Genomic DNA, 18,882 nt, shown 5'->3' on the forward strand with positions numbered 1-18,882 from the left:
ACCCCGGAGGAATCGCAGTTGCGGGGTTGTCTGCCTCCTCCTGGGTGCCCGGCGAACCTTGTCCCTCCAGGTCAGACTGGCTCAGTTGTTCACTGCGGGCAGGGCTCCTGGGTGTCTCCTGGGATGTGGCAGGAATGGGGGTGGTGGTTGGCACAGATGTACCTGAGGCAGGTGCTGCAGGGGCTTGGACACCAGAGGGTCCAGGTGGGTTGGGGTCATCCGCGGAGTGTTGAGAGGCGTCGCTGCCGGTGGAATCAGGTTCCTCCCGAGCCTGGGACTGTGATTCTTCCCCCCCATTGTTTGGGGCAGATCCATGAGGTTGCCCTGTGTGTGAGAGAGAGACAATGTTAATGCTGTTTCATGCGACATCCATGTTTCATACATATTCAAGTTGGCACAGTTCCTCCAGGTAGTTTTATGTGCCTAGCATTCCCCTCACTGTTCACTTGTGGATGGGTATGTTGCGGGGGACAGATTGATATGTTCTCCTGAGTGTTTGACATGTAGATTTGTTTGCTTGGATGCTTCTTTGGCTATGGATTGATCTTGTTGTGTCACATGTCCATTGTGAGAGCGGGTAAATCCATTGCCTGCCCCGGGGGTATGTGCTTGTGTAAGGGGTGTGTGTGACAGGGCCTGCTAGTGGGTGTATTGTGATTTGGCTGTGGGTCTTTCAGTCCCCTCGTGGTGCATGCTGGCATGACAGTGAGTGTGAGTTCCTGTCCTAGATATTTGTGCTTGTGGTGTTGGTGTTTGAGTTTACAGTGGTCACAGGAGGTCCTTGTGCTGGCTACAGCAGGGCCAAGTGTCAGCTACCTTGTCAGTACTTTGCCAGTCCCTGTGCATTGAGCATGGTGCATGGGTATGTACCTGGGCCATATGGGCTGAGGGCAATGGTGTCTGATTCAGAGTTTAACAATGTGTTTTGTGAGCCCCACCCTCCCAGCATCCCGGACATCCAGTCTTGGGTTTGTGCTTCGTGTAGCCTGGGACATGGCATGGCCTTGCTTTGTGAATGGGGCATACACATGTTAGCGGTATGAGCGTTGTTTTTGAGTGTGGTGGTGTCCGGTGAGGGCTTGGGGGTAGTTGCGTGCATTTTGTGTAGTTGGGGTGTGGATGCCATTACCCCCATGTTACGTAAGTTGTTAGTGTACTCACCAGGCTCTGTAACTCCTTCGACTCCGTGTACTCCCACCGGCGGAAGCAGGGCCATCACCTTCTCCTCCCAGGGATGGTAATGTACCGGTCTGCGGGGCAGCCCACCTCCAGTGATGTTGCTCTGGGCATAGTCCTCGTTCATTTTGAGCTTGACTGCCCTCCGCAGATCGTACCACCTGGCTTGGCATTCATTCCTGGTCCTTCTGATGGGCGCAACAGCATTCACCCTATCAATGATCCTCTGCCACAGGCATGACTTTTCGGCTATGCTGGTCTGTCTGACCAATTTCCAAAGAGCTGTGGCTCGACTCTGATGACTTTGTTGACAAGGATGTCCAGCTCCTCCCTTGTGAACTTTGGATTCTTATCTGTGGGCATGGTGTGGGGTGAGGGTGTGGATGGTTGTGGGTGTGTGGGTGTGAATGTGAAGGTGTGTGTGGGAATGTGGAGAGGGGGTTTGTGTGAAGGAGTGTGTGTGAAGGTGTATATGTTAAGGTGTATGGGTGCAGTTGTTGGGGTGTGCTCTGTAGCTGCAGTGAGTCTGTTGCAAAGGCTCATGGTTTGTGTGTGTGGGCCCTTTTTATTGGTCCATTTGTGGGTGGGCCTCAGTTTGAAATTTTGGTGGGTGTGTTATAAGAGGTGGTTGTGAGTTTGGGCCTCTGTTTACCTGTTTGGATGTGCCAGGTCAGTCATTTTTATGTTTTTTGTACTGTAGATGTGTTTTGTTGTGTTGTGCGAGTCGAATTGACCCTCCTTGTGCTGTCTTACAGTGTCCTGGTTCAGTACGAGTCGTTTTTGCGTATGTAAGGTGCGTCCATACGCGATGTTGTTGTACCGTGCTTGCATACGCAACGTTGTTGTAAGTTCCGTACATACGTGATGCTGGGGGACGGTTCAGGGGTACGGTGCGTACAAGTATGGTGCTGGGGTATGGTGCGTCCAAGTACGGGGCTGGGGGATGGTGCTGGGGTACGGTGCGTACAAGTACGGTGCTGGCGTACGGTGCGTCCAAGTACGGGGCTGGGGTACGGTGCTGGGGTACGGTGCGTACAAGTACGGGTCTTGGGTACAGTGCTTCAAGTACGGGGCTGGGGTACGGTGCTGGGGTACGGTGCGTACAAGTACGGGGCTGGGGTACTGTGCGTACAAGTACGGGGCTGGGGTACGGTGTGTCCGAGTATAGGGCTGGGGTACGGTGCTGGGGTACGGTGCGTACAAGTAGGGGGCTTGGGTACGGTGCGTCCAAGTACGGGGCTGGGGTACGGTGCTGGGGTACGGTGCGTACAAGTACGGGACTGGGGTACGGTGCTGGGGTATGGTGCATACAAGTACGGGGCTGGCGTACGGTGCCGGGGTACAGTGCATACAAGTACGGAGCTTGGGTACGGTGAGTCCAAGTACGGGGCTGGGGTACGGTGCTGGGGTACGGTGCGTCCAAGTACGGAGCTGGGGTACGGTGCTGGGCTACGGTGCGTCCAAGTACGGGGCTGGGGTACGGTGCGTCCGAGTACGGGGCTGGGGTACGGTACTGGGGTACGGTGCGTCCAAGTACGGGGCTGGGGTACGATGCTGGGGTACGGTGCGTACAAGTACGGGGCTGGGGTACGGTGCGGACATGGGGAGTACGGTGCTGACATACGGGAGTATGGTGCTGACATACGGGGGGATGTGTGGACATACGCGGGGAGGGGAGCGCTGTACGACTCGTATCCTGGGCACAAGTTTACCCGGGATACGAGTGGTACAGAGTTCGCTCCGTACGGGACGTTTTACATACGCTTGTTTATTCGGTAGGGCGGTACGGATCGTACTTGTGCGCTCTGACTTCAGTTTTACGATTTGTATGTAAAACTGTCCGGGTATATCTCGTAGACCTTTTCCCGATGCGATTCGTATGTATTTTTCATGTACGAATCGTACTTCACCGGAGGGACGGGACTTGTACGATTCGTACGTAAAAATATACGGATACGAGTTGTACGGGAATTTTTTTTTACCGGATCGGAATCGGCACCCTAATGTTGAGTTTTAACATTCATTTAATATACATGAAGTATTGGACATATCCGCTTTATTTCTTTTGTCACAATTCCTTTTCAGTGGGTAGGGCTGATGAAATCAGATTTGACTACTAGAAGTCTTTGCGAGACTAACTGCCTGCGTCTCAGGAAGAACTGGTTGTGGGTGTCAAATCAGAGCTGTAGGAAGGCCAAGAACGTTTGCCCCTGACAGCATCTCAGACATACTGTCTGTGTTGCATGAATGACGTTAACTTTCTGTTGGACTTTAGCCTTTTCATTTCAAGACTGAATATATATATTTAGGACTTCCAACCTATTATTTGGGCTATTTGGTTGGATTTTTTAAAACTTTTTTTCTATGTTTCGCAATGACTTTTTCCCCAAAAATTATCCCCGGCGTTACTACAGTGTGTTTTTACATTGACTACCTCCAAGATGACTGTTCCACCCTGAACTAATGGCCCTATTACAATGGCGGTGGGACTGCCACCGTCAGAATGTCAGTGGTGGTCCCACCGATATCAGACCCTGCAGGACCGCCTACCACAGTACTATTGGAGGGGGGATGGAGGGCAGGCGGAGAGACCTAGAGCCCGTAGAGATTACAATGTCCCTTTCCACCAACCGTTTCATGGCGGTTAGCCCGCCATAAAAAATTAGGCGGAAAGTGACTTGGGGGCCCGTAGTGGGCCCCCTTTCCCCCCTGGCCCTCCAATATGGGCCCTGAGGGGCACCTCTGGTGCCCCCCTACATATCCCTGCACCATATCTCAGGCACCGCATGGTGCCTGCCACACATAGTGCAGGGATATGTCAGATGTGTAGGATTTGTACTATGGCATGTGCTGCAGCCCGCAGCACACACTGCAATACAAAGTATACACATTTTGACCACCTTGAAGGCGATCGCATTGTAATGCTGACTGCAGGACTGCTGACTACAAGTCGGGCGTTCCTGCTTCCTCCACTGTGCCGATTGGACCTAAGTCCGACCGGCATCATTATGAGGCCCACAGTCACTATACTCTTCATTGTCCATTCACAAGGACTATGCCCTTTATTAAGAAGAAAAGATGCTAAATATTTTATTTGCATGTACATATTTTCTTCATTGAAATTCTACACTTTAAATCTCTAACTTTGAGGTCTTGCTTCTCATTCCTGAAAGTGAAGGCAGTATCTAATGATGTATGTAAGTATACAACAGTACGGGAACATTTCAAATGATATAGAGTTTGTAGCACAGTTTATTGACATTTTTCACATACTTTTATTGTGTAGGGCTATGAGCTTATATAATAATAAGGCTTGGGTGGAAAACTACGCTACGCTTGCGTAGTTTGCGAAGTTTGCGCAACTATGTGCTACTCGAATTGCACATAGCACAGTGCAAAAACGCGTAGCGTAGTTGGTATTTTTTGCTCGCTCGTGGTCCTCAACGTCAAGTTGGCGACCACAAGCAAGCAAAATGACATCCCAGCGAGACTTTTTTCTCGCTCGCGATCAGCAACATCAAGTTGCCAATCGCGAGCGTGGAAAATAAACCTCCCGGCGAGATTCTCAACGCGGGGAGGTCAGGTTTCTCATTGCGAGTGGTCGCGTATGCTGGCAACCGCACGCGATGAAAAACTACCAGTCCGCGTTAAGAAAGCTGGCGCTCGAGTAAAAATCTACTCGAGCGGCAGAAAACGACCGCTTGCATTGTGCAAGATGCCGTTTGCAATGATTGCACAGTGCACACAAGCATCCGGCACTGTTCAATCATTGCAAACAGCATTTCCCATTCACTACGCAGTTCGCGTAGTGCTACACGTAGCTCATGTAGTGCGAAGAGCACTTCGCGTGGCTACGCATAGCACTACTACGTGAACTACGCCCAGGGTTAATAATAATATGCCAGTGGATGGTAGGTAAAAATAATGTTTATATTTAAAGGCAAAGTTAACATAGTATTACTACATCATAAGATTTTAGGTGGGTGGAAATTAAAATGGTGTTTGTCTGAGGCTCATCTGGGAAATGTTCATGGTTTTGATGGTTGCTGGCTTTGCCCTCGTGGTAGGGAGGGGTGGTCGTCCACATCCCCAGCATTTCAATACTGAGCCCACAAGAGTTTGAGTTTGTGGTTGTAGAGTGGGAGCTGGTGGATTTCTCGGTGGTGTAGATAAGTAGTTAGTTAATAGCAAGGGCAGGCATTACAGGTTGGTTTGTGTGACTCAGTTGCTAAGGCATATGTGTTAGCCATGGAGATTGACAAAAGCACCTGTGCGGCATGGCATATATTATATGTATGACCAACGCATGTTGTCTTGCATCCTCCACCCTTAGCAAAGGAAGAAGTTTGCAAGAACAACAATGACAAGTCCTGGAGAGAGGTTTTAATTGGGAAACTACCATTACTACAATTCCATTACAGTGCAGGTGCCATTCCAACTCATGCTATAAAAACACAGGTACCATTACATCGCATGCCTTTACACCACATTTATGGTTAAAGTAAGTGTTCAGGTGAGTTTAAATGTATTTATTTGTTTTTTGTTATTTTAATATGTGTTGTAATATTTTAAAATGTGTATACAATTAGTGATTTAAAAAAAATTACATTAATGTTATTTAAAAATTGGATATTTACATAGCCTTTTAGGTTTGGGGTGTGAAGGATTTAGGAGTATTGAGTTGGGAATAGCATTAATATTCAAGTATTAATTTTAAATAAAAAAAACAAGATGTACTTAATTTTTTATAATTTTAAAATTCATTAAATGAAATATGAAACATGACCTTTAAACTAAGGTATTAATTTGAATACCTGATATTAATTTATTTAGAGAATTAATAAATATAATTTAATATTTTTATTAAAAAATATTTATAATAAGAAAGGGTTTGTAACATAACCCTTTAGGTACAGGCTGTGAGGGATTTAGGGGTTATTGGTGGGGGAGTGTAGTAATACTGATGGATTAATTTGAATATCTGTGTATTAATTTATATAGAGAACTAATAAATATAATTTATTATTTAAAAAAAAGAAAATTATAATAAGAAAGGGTTTGTAACATAACCCTTTTGGCACGGGATGTACGGAATTTAGGGGTTATGGGTGGGGAAGTGTATTAATACTAAGATAATAACTGTAATGCCTGTGTATTCATTCATAAAGATTAATGGCCTGATTATGATGTCGGGAGGACTTACGTCTGCCCGACACCGGTGCGGAAGCAGGACCGCCTGACTAGGTGTCGGAGGTCCAGCTGACCGCATTAGGATGCGACCACCTTCACTGAGGTTGCATTTTGTATCTTTTGTATTGCGGCATGTGCTGCGAGCTGCAGCACGTGCCGCAATACAAATAAAACACATCTGACATATCCCTGCACTATGTGACAGGCACCATGCAGTGCCTGCCACATGGTGCTGTCATATGTAGGGGTGCACCATAGGTGCCTCCCTCGGCCCATATTGGAGGGACAGGAAGGAAAGGTTGGTCCACTTGGGGCCCTCAAAGTCCCTTTCTGCCAACCTTTTCACCGCCATGAACCGGCTGGCAGAAAGGGACATTGTAATCCCTACGGCGGTGCCTGAGCAGGCATCGCCACCATTGTTGGGATTGTACACCGTCTGACAGTGTAGCGAGCTCCTTGAGCCCGTCGGATGCATGGCAGTTGGTCTCTCTGCCTGTCCTACATCCGCCCGCCTTCCTAATGTGGCAGGCGGTCCTGCAGGATCTGATGGTGATGGGACCACTACATATGGCATGACATTGGCTGTCCCACCGCTATAGTAATGAGGCCCTAATTGTTTAATTTGAATTATTTTAAAAATTGAAAACATTTTTAAAACCATATTTCTATTTTAGAATAACTTGTAGAAAATGTAAAAATAATAAATGAAGCATAACACAGCACCTGCAAGTTTTTTTAAAGTATTAAACATATTAATAATTAAAAATAAACAAGAGATTTAGTAAATAGTAATATTATGAAATACACTTTTAAAAAATCTGTATTTTAAAAAATGTATATATATGTACAAAGAATTAACAAAGTTTGTGCAATTTTGTACAGTGTAAATATTTTTTTAAACATTAAAAACATATTTTCCCACGCTTTTCCATTATCTTTAATGGTAATAATTGTCTTTTTCTCTTTTTACTTTTAGCCTTGATGTACGCAGTTGAGCGTCTGTTTCTACAGTCAATAGAACGATGCAGTCAAGATCAGATACAAGGGTGAGCTGCAGTTAGGTAAGAAATTTTAATATTTTAAATTTAAAATTATAGGTGCCCAACTTTTTTGTAACGAGAGGGGAAGGAGGTAGTTGAAACATAGTTAGTGTAAAAATCGATGTTATGTATGTTTTAACCCATTTTTCATCCTATGCAGGTAGCTGTTGCAGACCCACATTGGGACGATTGTGGTTTTTGCAAGATAAGTTAAAAAAAGTATTTCAAATAAACAGTAGAATACTTTTTTAAACTTATTTGTAATAATAGCAATAATTTTTTTACACATTTTTTGCGACGTGTTTTCTAGTACTTTTCGGATTTTTTTACGATACTCGTCACATGTTTAAAAGAAGGAAACGTATTAGTGGGATCAGATGCAGGCCTTTCAAAAGGGCAAAGAAGATTTTTTTTGGGAACTGACTTTTTTAAGTATTAATGTATTTTGGATCTGGGAGAACAAGGATGATGTGGACAAAAGTTTTTCAGTCTGGAAGGTGGATCCGAATTATGGATTATATATATATATTTTTTTTTTAAAACACATGCTTTTCCATTTTTTTTTATTTTGCTTTGGGTTTGCATTTTTTACTGAGAACACAGATTTTTACCCAACTAATGCGCTGTTGGTACTGGTGTTTACATCACTCTGTTTTGGATTTTTGGTTCAACCCAGTGGATTAGCAGAGCACAGAAGGCTTTTCGTGACAGGTTGAATTGAAACATCACCAAAAGTTGAAGAAAGAAGACATCTCCAGGTAGAATTTCCAACATTCCTAATAATTTTAAAAATGCCAATTTAATTGTAAAACAGGCAAGTGAATTAGAAGCAGGGGTTAGTTTGTATTAATAATGTAGTATGCTTGCAATAGTTTCCAGTTAGACTGAAGCCACAGATAACGTAAACTGCTGCATTTGTGCCAATAGTCATTCTGACATTTCTTCATCTTTTTGGGCGATACGTGAATTCAGACTACCGGGCTTATTACGATATCAGTCGGAGTTGCCTCTGACCGAGATCGTCGCAGTCTCGGGATCGACTGACCTCTGTTCTGCGGTTCTGACTGCCTGATTACGATGCAACCAAACGCTGTTTGGTCGGATACTCCCATTTCTTTATGGGAGCTTGTGTTACGGCCGTAAACCTGTCATAATACAGGCTCCCATAGAGAAATGGGTGTGTGTGTAAAACCCTGCACCCTGTGTCAGGCACCCCATGGTGCCTGCCACACAGTGCAGGGATTTACAGGGTTGCACCCTAGGTACCCCACAGCCACCAACCGTAGGCCACGGAGGCAAGGGGGCCCTTGTCAGAAAGGGCGGCACAGAAAGTCTGTGGGAAACCGACATCGTAATCCCTTCGGCATAAACGCCATTCATAGGGGATTACGGTGTGGTTCCGACCAGCTGGAAGACCCTGAGAGCCGGTCAGAACTGTGTTGAAATGACCAGCCGGTTTACGCTCCGACCACTGACATCGTAATTCGGTGTTCGGACCGCAAACCGACCATTTTGTTCAGAAAGCCTCCGACCACAGTTGGAAAGATTCCGACTAGCGGTCAGAGGCTTTCCAACCGACATCGTAATTAGCCCCTTCCTGTTACAGATTGCACTTAGTCTCATTTCTTGGTAACTTTGCTCCTTCTTCAAGGTTTCCAAAAAATTATATAAGTTTGGGTGAGTTTTTCCGATGGATTTGTTGAAGGAGTTGTACCATCCCTCAATGGCAAAATAAGTCTTCGCGCCACACACTAAGCAGGTCATGTAATAGTTCCACCAGTCAATTGGAAATTTCTTGGCTTCCTCCTACAATCAGACCTGCTTAGATGGTCAATCCATGTGTCTTCAAAATAGTTTAGTAAGGGTCCCAATTTCTCACTGTTTCGTGTAAAGTAAAGCATAAGGCTGTTAGTTTCTGCAATTGATATTGTAGTTCACCGTCTGATATGTAGTCTTCAACTGAGTATGTTTTTTGAATTTTCGCCAATATGCTAGTGAAAAGTGGAAATAACATCCTTGAATTTGGGTTTCTGGGCATAATTTAGTAATGGTATTAATCATAGATAATTCAAAATCAATATTCACTTTTCTAGGACTTTTATTTAGAGTTTTAGTTTTTATCTCTGACAAACTATAGGTTTGAAGCTTGCTTATCAAGCAGCAATCTGTACACTAAAGGAACAGTGGTGTTATTAATGTTGGTATGTAGTGTATATTTGGCTGAAGGGATGGGGGTGGATTTAAAGGTACCATCCATCATCCAAATATCACTATTATCCAGTTTAGCAAGGTTATGGGGGTTGCTAAAAATTAGTATTTGTTTTAGAGGGTTTTTGTTGTCATGCAAAAGGAAAGATTCATTAGTAAAGGTTACTGTCAATTCTTCAGGCATGTTGATATCTGAGTAGGCTTGAGGTGTTAGAAGTTGAGGGTTACTTGCCTGTTTTTGTCCCTGTATAATATGACATAGATTAGGAATAGTAGGCATAGAACTAGCTACATAAGCATAGGTATGTTTTGGGAAACCTCCCTCAATTCTGAGCCACAAGATCCATTGGAGGTATATGCAACGGGTTTCATTTGTATAATATTTTCCCGAACTTCAATCTCCATTGCAGAGTGGTTACACTTTGTTATTTTTTTAGCAGTGTCACCAAGAGTAACTGCTCTGCCTGTGCAATGGGATGCTTAATACTGCATACACCTCCAATGACTCCAGGGCTCAGCTAATCGCTCCTTACAATAAAGGTAGCCTTCCTAACTCAGTAGTCTGTTTCCTCTGCATGATTTGTTATAGTTTGCTTGATTTCTTGCTGCCATTCTTTATCTGCAGTTAGAAAGAAAAAAGATACAATTTTTTTTTGTGATTTTGAATATTTTGTGTTTTTTTAAAATTTAACCTGCAAGGGAAAAACATCTTTAGATTACTTATTTCACATTCTACATTTCTTGTTTTATAGCAATTTATATTCCTCAGGCTTTGCTATGTTTGCTTTGAATTGTTTTGTTAGATTGATAACTGTGAAAAGAAAGTTATTTTTGGAGACAATTGAGTTTTCGGGCTATGTTATCTTAAACGATTTGTTCTGTTGTGTGAATAGGGTATTCTGATTTGTTGAGATTGTGTTACTCCAGATAGGTGGTGTGCTGTCTTGATCTGTACAGAAAGGAAAGTTTAAAAAAATGTGTTCATGATTTGGTTAATAAATTTGCTTTTGAAATTATTCTCCAAGGGAAAATATTTAGAAATTATGTATTTGACAGTCTTAATTTTTTACTCATCATAAAGTTGATATTCCTTAGGCAATGGTATGTATGCAAACAAATGTGTTTTTACTTGAAACCTGTGAAAAGAAAGGTATTATTGGTGATAAATGTGTTTTTGATCAATTTTACCTTCAATGGGTTTGCCTGTTGTCCGATCAGCAACTTCTGATGATGATGATTTGTTTTTCTATTTTTAGGATGTGTTCCTCCATATTGGTGGTGTGATCTGTGTTGATCGGTGGAGAAATGTAAAGAAGACATGGCAGTATATTATTTCTTTCATTTTTTGTTTTTTTCGACGGATGGATGGTTTGCATTACACCTGGAAAAGAGACAATGGGGCTTATTATGATGTCGTATAGTTACCTCAGACCAACACCGTCTCGGACTCGGGACTGACCGACCTCCGGTCAGAGGTTCCGACCACCTGATTACGATGCAAATGAACACTATTCGGTCATATACTCACTTTTCTCTATGCGAGTTTGTGTCACGGCCATTTGTGTGTGTGTGTAAAACCCTTTACCCTGTGGAAGGCACCCAATGGTCCCTGCCACAAAGTGCAGGGTTGTGCAGCGGGGTACACCAGGTACCCCCTTAACCACCAACCATAGCCGGGGAGGCAAGGGGGCCTTTTCTGACAGCCTTGCCATGCCGGAAAGGCAGGCACAGTAAGGCTGTGGGAAACTGATGTCGTAATCCCAACGGCGGAAACACTGTCCATAGGGAATTATGGTGTGGCTCCGACTGGCTAGAAGACTTCGACTGCTGACATCCTAATCAGGCGGCCGGACCGCAAACCGACCATGTTGATCGGAAAGCCTCCGACCGCATTCGGAAAGCTTCCGACTAGCGGTCGGAGGCTTTCCGACCGATATCGCAATCGGCCCCAATGTCTTTTTCTCTGGTTAGTTTTTACATACACCATTTACTCAGATATATGTTTATATTTTGTTTAGTGAGATTGGTTTAGGAGTGATTTTACCTTCCCCTTCTTATATTGCTGCAGACTTTTAAATGTTACGGAATTACACAGTTTCTTGTATACAATTTTACCTATTGAGTTATTTCAATATTCATAAACTCTTTGGATCATTTGTTTTTTGTTGTGCTGTGGTCTTAGAACCTTTTATTTCAAAGATAAAAAAATTGCAGTCCTGGTAAAGAAAGGATAACGCGAGTATTATTTAGTGTTCATGCTTTCTTTTGTTTATATTTAAGTACAGTCATACACTTTTTTCAGGACAGCACCCATAGGGCTCCTTGTAGTTCCATGAGGCAAACACTTGACGGAGTAGGATTAGAAATGTTCCCCACCACCATCCATCACCTTCCCTGAGGCAAACCCCTGTTGGAGTCAGAATAGTAATTTTGCCCGCCACTACCATCCAGCACCTTCACTGAGGCAAACACTTTTCAGAGTAGGAATAGTAATTTTGCCCTCCACGACCATCCAGCACCTTCCCTGAGGCAAACACCTATTGGTGTAGGAATAGAAATGTTGCCCCTCCATTACCATCCAGCACCTTCCCTGAGGCAAACACCTGTTGGGAGTATGAATAGTATTTTTAACCCCCACCACCATCCAGTACCTTCTGTAGGAAAACACCTTTTGGATTAGGAATAGTAATTTTAGCCCCCCCATGACTATCCCGCACCATCCCTGAGGTAAACCCTTGTCACAATTAGATTAGTAATTTTGCTCCCCTTTACTGTCTAGCATCTGCCCTGAGCACTAATTATCTAAATGAAAGCCCCTGGCATACTCCTATTAGTAATTTTAAATACCAACTCAGTAATTTGGTTTATGTATATTTTTTAAATAAATGAAAATGTTTTTTAATAACAATTGATTTCTATACATAGACTTACATTTGTGAGTGTTCTGTCGATAGTCAGGCAAAGGTCAGTGGGTTTAAAAAAAACTATTATTACCAAATGTTTAGGGCTTTTAATGCATTTAATGTTTGTTGTAACTGTTTTAGTTACTTGATCTGTAGGTGGCACTGTTCAAAAGCAAACTGTCTCTTTCTTTTCCTCCTTGCTCCGATGCGTGTGAACATCAGGGAAGTCAGTGTTCCACTGAGCACAAAATGGTGGACGGCTCAATTTATACGCTTTTGTGTGGATATGGTAATTTAAAACAAAAAATGATTTCGACTGTATATTTAACTAAGAATTTAATTTTGACAGAAACTATATTTAATACGAAATGTCTAAAAACACGTTTTTTTTCTTTCATGTTTAGAATGGCAGCCATTTTGGTGGGTCACTGTATGTAGAGATTTAATAAAAAGAGAGAAAGGACACTTAAAATGTTGTTTTTGTTATGCACCTGCTGTTTTTGCTATTAGCGTTACATTGATACTTTTTTATTGTTGGTATATACAGAAAATATTAATGATCATATTCTTATTTCTACTGCCATCTCAAAAAGTAGTGTTTCATTTTTCTGGGGAGAAGGGCTTTAAAAACACTATACCAGCATGGTTTCTGATGTCACATTTTACTGGCATGTGCTGTAATAACATGCGTTGTAATGGCAAGCGTTGTAATGGTAGTTAGGATGTTACTCTATGGGAATGCGTTGTAATGGTATTCGTTGTAAAATTATGCGTTGTAGTGATGTTTGCATTGTAATGCACGTGTTGTAAAAGCATACGTTGTAATGGTATGCGTTGTAACGTCATACAACCTTTTTAATCTCTTTCAAGACAAATGTGTGTCTCTCTATCAAACTAGCTACTTGTTCTTAGTTAGTTTGGCTGGTGTGCAGAATCTGCTCTGATTGACAATTATTCCTCCACACTTTGGTTTGTTGTTTGAAAAGCTGATCCTCCCAGAGGGCAGGATTTGAGTATGCCAACTCTCTCTACTCCTGCACACCTAAGCATCTACCAATGCCAGCAATTAGTTTATTATGTTGACGATTGACATCTGTGAGGTTGTGGGAGGGAGATTGTTGAATGGGGAAAATTGCTGCCCACCAGGATTTTTTTCTAGCGAAGAAAAGATGAGTGTAGCTGTACTTGTGTTGGATGGGGGATGTGGGAGTCAAATGGGACACCTGGAGACTGAAAAGTGGATTTAAGAGAGTCTTGCACTTTCAGTACAAGCATTTATGACTTTATAGTGGCTTTATTTAGGACTTGCAATCCATATGAGTTGCCTAGGAGGAAGACTGCTAGTTGGACCTTAGGTTTTCATCAATATGTTATCCTGTGCGTGTCCAACAATCTCCTCCTCCTCTTCTTTTTTCACCCTTCTCCTCCTCCTCCTTAGTAGCTGTTGTGGATACAGACATCCCACCTCATACCTTACATGTTGTTGCCATGGATTGTTCCTTTGTGGACAGACCCTTTGCTGTCATCAGCTGGCCCTGGGAGAAGGTGGCCGATATATGTCCCTGTGGTTTAAAAAAGAAAGTAAAAAACAATATTAGTGCCAGTGTGATTGAGATTAAATGTAATATTTTATACTGTTGTTTTCTGGGTAGCTAAAACCTCTATAAGTATATTCAAGTTTTATATAAAGGAAGGAAATTGGTCAGTGGTCAGTTCGTTAAAAACTAGAAAGGGTAAAATAAATTTGAAATGACTCTAGCTAATTGTAAACATATTAATGTCACCAACTTACCTGACGTATAGATGGCAGAGAGCTTAATTGCTGATTCACACCTCCTCTACAGATATCTCTGACTCAAGGCATAGATCAGAAATCCAGTCATAAATTTCTGCTAGTACATTTATGATAGTTGAATTGGTTGTAAGAGTATCCACCCCTCTTGTAAAGGAATGGAGACTCATAAGTCCAACTGCTGGGTAGGGATATCCGCCTTGAATCGGTGATTATCATCTGGGTGGAGATCGCCACATAGGTGTATTTTTGGAACCTACATGTACAGAGATCTCTACACGTAAATTTTCCTTTGTGAATTGGGCCCAAAGTTGGGATAGGAAATTGTTCACAATTTTGCATGTCTCTAATTCCTCTTTGGTAAAGGTTACCAACAATGTAAAGTTCTTCCTTTCTCCTATTAAGGCTCCGAGAAGTCTTGGGTGACAAAAGACTGGTGTCAGTTACTTTGTGTGGGCAGGAGGCAAAACCCTTTGAAATGTAAGGGGGCTTGGGTACAGCCCCACCCAGAATCTTCATGGCAGGATGATCCATCCTGCCCATACCTAAAACCCCTTTTCTCTCAGTGTCTGGAAGGAAAATATAACCCCAAACAGCAGAGCCATTCACAGTCATGTGACCAGGACACTGGCATAAGGCACAAATGGTTAGCATAAGAAAAAGCCAATGTTCTAAAAGCAGCATTTTAAGAATTGTGACTTAAAATCTGACTATACAATAAAGAGGATTGTAAACTATAATTTATCTGAGTGTTAACAGCATAAATCTATCTGCTACCAATCAAAAGTTATCACTTATGTTATGTTGTTATTTGTTATTTTTTACGCACTTAAATCACCCCTGGAGGGGGTATCTCTGTGTAAGAGCAAGACTAGCGATAGAGAGGGCTACCTTTGAAATAGGTGAGTCTTGAGTAATTTCCTGATGTGGAAGTGGCCCTCACAGATATGAAATTGAAGTGGTAGGTTATGCCAATGGTGGAGGGCGATGAAGGAATACGACTTGCATCCTGATCTGGCCTTTCTGACCCTAGGGCCCTTAGGCAAAGCCTTGTCACATGATCTTAAGAGTCTTGAAGGGGTATGGTGAGTGAGCGTTGATGATATGTAGATAGGTCCTTTACCATGTAGAGCCTTGTGAGTTAAACAGCAGATCTTATAAATAGTTCAGCTTCTCACAGGTAGCCTGTGTAAGATCTGTAGAAAAGGGACAGATGCTGTTCCAGGGGGAGGTTACAGATAAGATGTTCAGCAGTGTTCTGTACTACCTGAAGCTTATATAGCAATTTCTTATTGGCGGAGGGCAAAAGCCCATTGACATAGCCTAGGCAGCTAATAACCAGTGTCTTGACTAAAGTTATACTTGTGGAGCGAGGTGATTGAGGAAAAACTCTTCTTAGCAGATGCAACATGTAAAAACATGAGCCTGTAGTGGCCGAGATTTGTTCTTTCATAGTGAGGGATTGGTCCAGCCAGACACCCAGATTTTATACCAGTAATTTGGGTGAAGTGGCCATACCCAATTCTGGGGGGCACCAATCTGGTGACAAAAGTAGTTGGGCCCTCCTAATAACATGATCTCAGTTTGTGGGGTGTCTAGCTGGAGTCTATTGTCGGATATCCAGATGGCACTGGCTTTCATCCCAGCAGAAAAAGATTCTTTAGTTTTAGTCAGATTTTTTTTCAATGGAAAACAGTAGCTGGGTATCATCCGCATATGATATTATCTCAAAGCCAAAAGCTCTAATAATTTTGGCGAGGGGAGCCACATAAATGTTGAAAAGCATGGGACTAAGATAAGAGCCCACTGGAACTCCTCTATCCAGAGTCATTGTTCGTGACTTATAAGGGCCCAGAATTACCATTTGGGTCCAATTTGAAAGTATGTCAGCCAGCCATTGTAATGCCATTCCATGGATACCAATCTCTTGTAGCCTACCAGAAAGCCTACGATGTGATACCATATAAAATGCTGCTGAAAAATTCAGCAGCACCAGCATTGAAGCTACATTTGCATCGAGAGAGCATTTGATCCGGATGGTGACTGCTAACAGAGCCGTCTCTGTGCTGTGTAGTGGTCTAAAACCTGACTGAGAAGGGTCTAATAAGCTATTTGACTCCAGTTAGCTTATGAGTTGTTTATTAATGTGGTTCTCCAGCAACTTCCCAAGTAGAGGGAGCAGCGAGATAGGACGGTAGTTAGTATGATCCGTTGATGCCAGATTGGCCTTTTTTTGACTGGGCTAAATCTGGGCCGTCTTCCAGTCTAATGGGATTTTTTCCTTGTTAATAGATAAATTAAATAGAGAGCAGGTTGAAGGGGACAGCTCATATGAGAGGTCTGCCATAGTTCTAGAAGGGCAGACATCTAAGGGGAGCCAGATTTTGCTAAGATCAAAAAATTCTGAATTGTCTCTAGATAAGCTTCTTCGAATCTACCTAGGGTGATAACACCATCAGAGAGTGGTGTATAGACTTTGTGTTTCTCACCAGGCTGATCAGGAGAGCTGGGGAAGTTTTGTTAGATCACATTGATTTTTTCTTGAAAGTGATCAGCAAAGGCATCGCAATGTGATTGCGACAAATTTGATTCTGGAGAGCATGCATCTGGATTTATAAAGGATTTGTGCATTTTAAAAAGGGCTTTTGGTTCCCTATATAGAGCTTGCGAGCGTTCTTGATATTACGATGGTACATGGTTAAGGCAAGCTTATATCTATTTTTATCAGTAAAGTGGTTAGTCTGGCGCCACCTTCTGTCTGGTCTTTTTCATGAGTCTTTCTCTGTTTTAGTGCTATCGAATACCAAGGTGTGTGAGGTCTGTGTAGTCTATTTTCATACTGTTTAAGAGGGTCTATTTTATCAAAAACAGAGTTCAGCGCACTGTTGAAGTCAGAAAGCGCTCGGTCCATGTCTGAGTTGTCAGAGTGGATAGTGTACGTCAGCTCCTTGGCCCAAGAAACTAGTGTAATTTTCTGCCACTGTCTAGATAGATTTTTGTGACGACTAAGCGGTTTACCCATTAACTTGTGCATGGGAATCTGGAAGCAAATAAGTGAGTGGTCAGTCCATAGTAAAGGTTTTGGTGGATCGCAGGAAAATTGTGTGGTGGTGGTAAAAATTAGGTCGAGAGTATGGCTTGCGACATGATTTGGACCCTTGACTTCTTGATTAAGGCCTAATGTTGCTAGATCACAATGTAGTTGGCTGGTCTATAGAATAAGGGAGACTTCCCATAGTAATGAAAATCGCCAAACAAGCCAAACTGTTGCGCTGCAAGTACATTGGGTGCAATTTATTCAAGTAGGTGTTGACTAAAGTCTGTTTTAGATCGGGGGATGATAATCTAGTGCACGTTTCCAGCTGGATTTAGAGGAAATTACATGAAATAAGGAAACCTCAGGTTAGTCAATTGGAAAGACAGGCCCTACAATAGTGAAAAACAACTTTAGGCGTTTTTTATTACCAGGATAACTTAAACCCATATGTCCTACTTTTTAAGTATAAGGCAGCCTGCCCGATGAGCCTTTAGGGCCTAACTTTGGGTTGACATATGTATTAAAAATGAAGGTTTAGGCCTACCAAAAGATTTATGTGCCAGGGTAAAATGACAGTTTGAAACTGCACTACGGGCTGCTTTGGAAGGCCTAAAACATATTTTAAAAGGCTATAGCATTTCTTTACAGGCCCTAGAAACATGTAGTACCATATACTAGGGACTTATAGGGAAATTTGAATGTGCCAATTAGGTGTAAATCAATTTTACTATGTTTGAAGGGGAGAGCACAGTCACTTTCATACTGGTGAGCAGTATGAAAGCCAACAAAAACAAATTTAGCAAACCGGAGTGAAGGCAAAACATTTTGGGGAATACAGCACCATGGTTGTCAGGTCTACCAGGTCACAATGCCAGTTTAAAATTGCACTACGGGCTACAGTGGCAGGCTTGAGACTTTTTATACAGTGCTACTTTAAAGGGGTGGCATAATGAGGGCTGTAGCCCACTGGTAGTGTTTAATTTACAGGCCTTTGCTACATGTAATACAATTACTAGGGACTTATAAGTAAATTAAATGTGCCAATTAGATATATCACAATTTAACCATGTGTAATAGGAAGAGCACAAGCACTTCCTCTCTGGTTAGCAGGTGGAAAGTGCACCTAGTCCGAATGCCAAGATAAACGGGTTCAGCAAAATTAGGGTAGTGAAATTAGACAACACAAAGAAGGTCTCTGCGTTTCACCAATCTTGGCACAATCTCAGTTTGGTTCAAAATCTTTATTCAGTGCAAAACAGGTTGACCATAAAAAACAATAGTACAACATTGCTATGTAAGGCATTAGATAAGTGATAAAAACAGTTTGAGCAGATAGAAACAGAGGATAAACATTCTTTAAACAGTGGCTGTTTACGATATTCCCTGTCCACCATTTTGTAATAATGAAATACTGTACATACGTCAGTCGTACCGCAATTCTGGATAAATGTAACAGGACAAGGGTTACATACAACATACATACACACATAATGCAGCGGATTTGTGGAGCACCGTAAACTCCAGTTTATGGTCCCT

Source organism: Triturus cristatus, chromosome 8 (genome assembly GCF_964204655.1).
Source record: "Triturus cristatus chromosome 8, aTriCri1.1, whole genome shotgun sequence".
Taxonomy (NCBI): domain Eukaryota; kingdom Metazoa; phylum Chordata; class Amphibia; order Caudata; family Salamandridae; genus Triturus; species Triturus cristatus.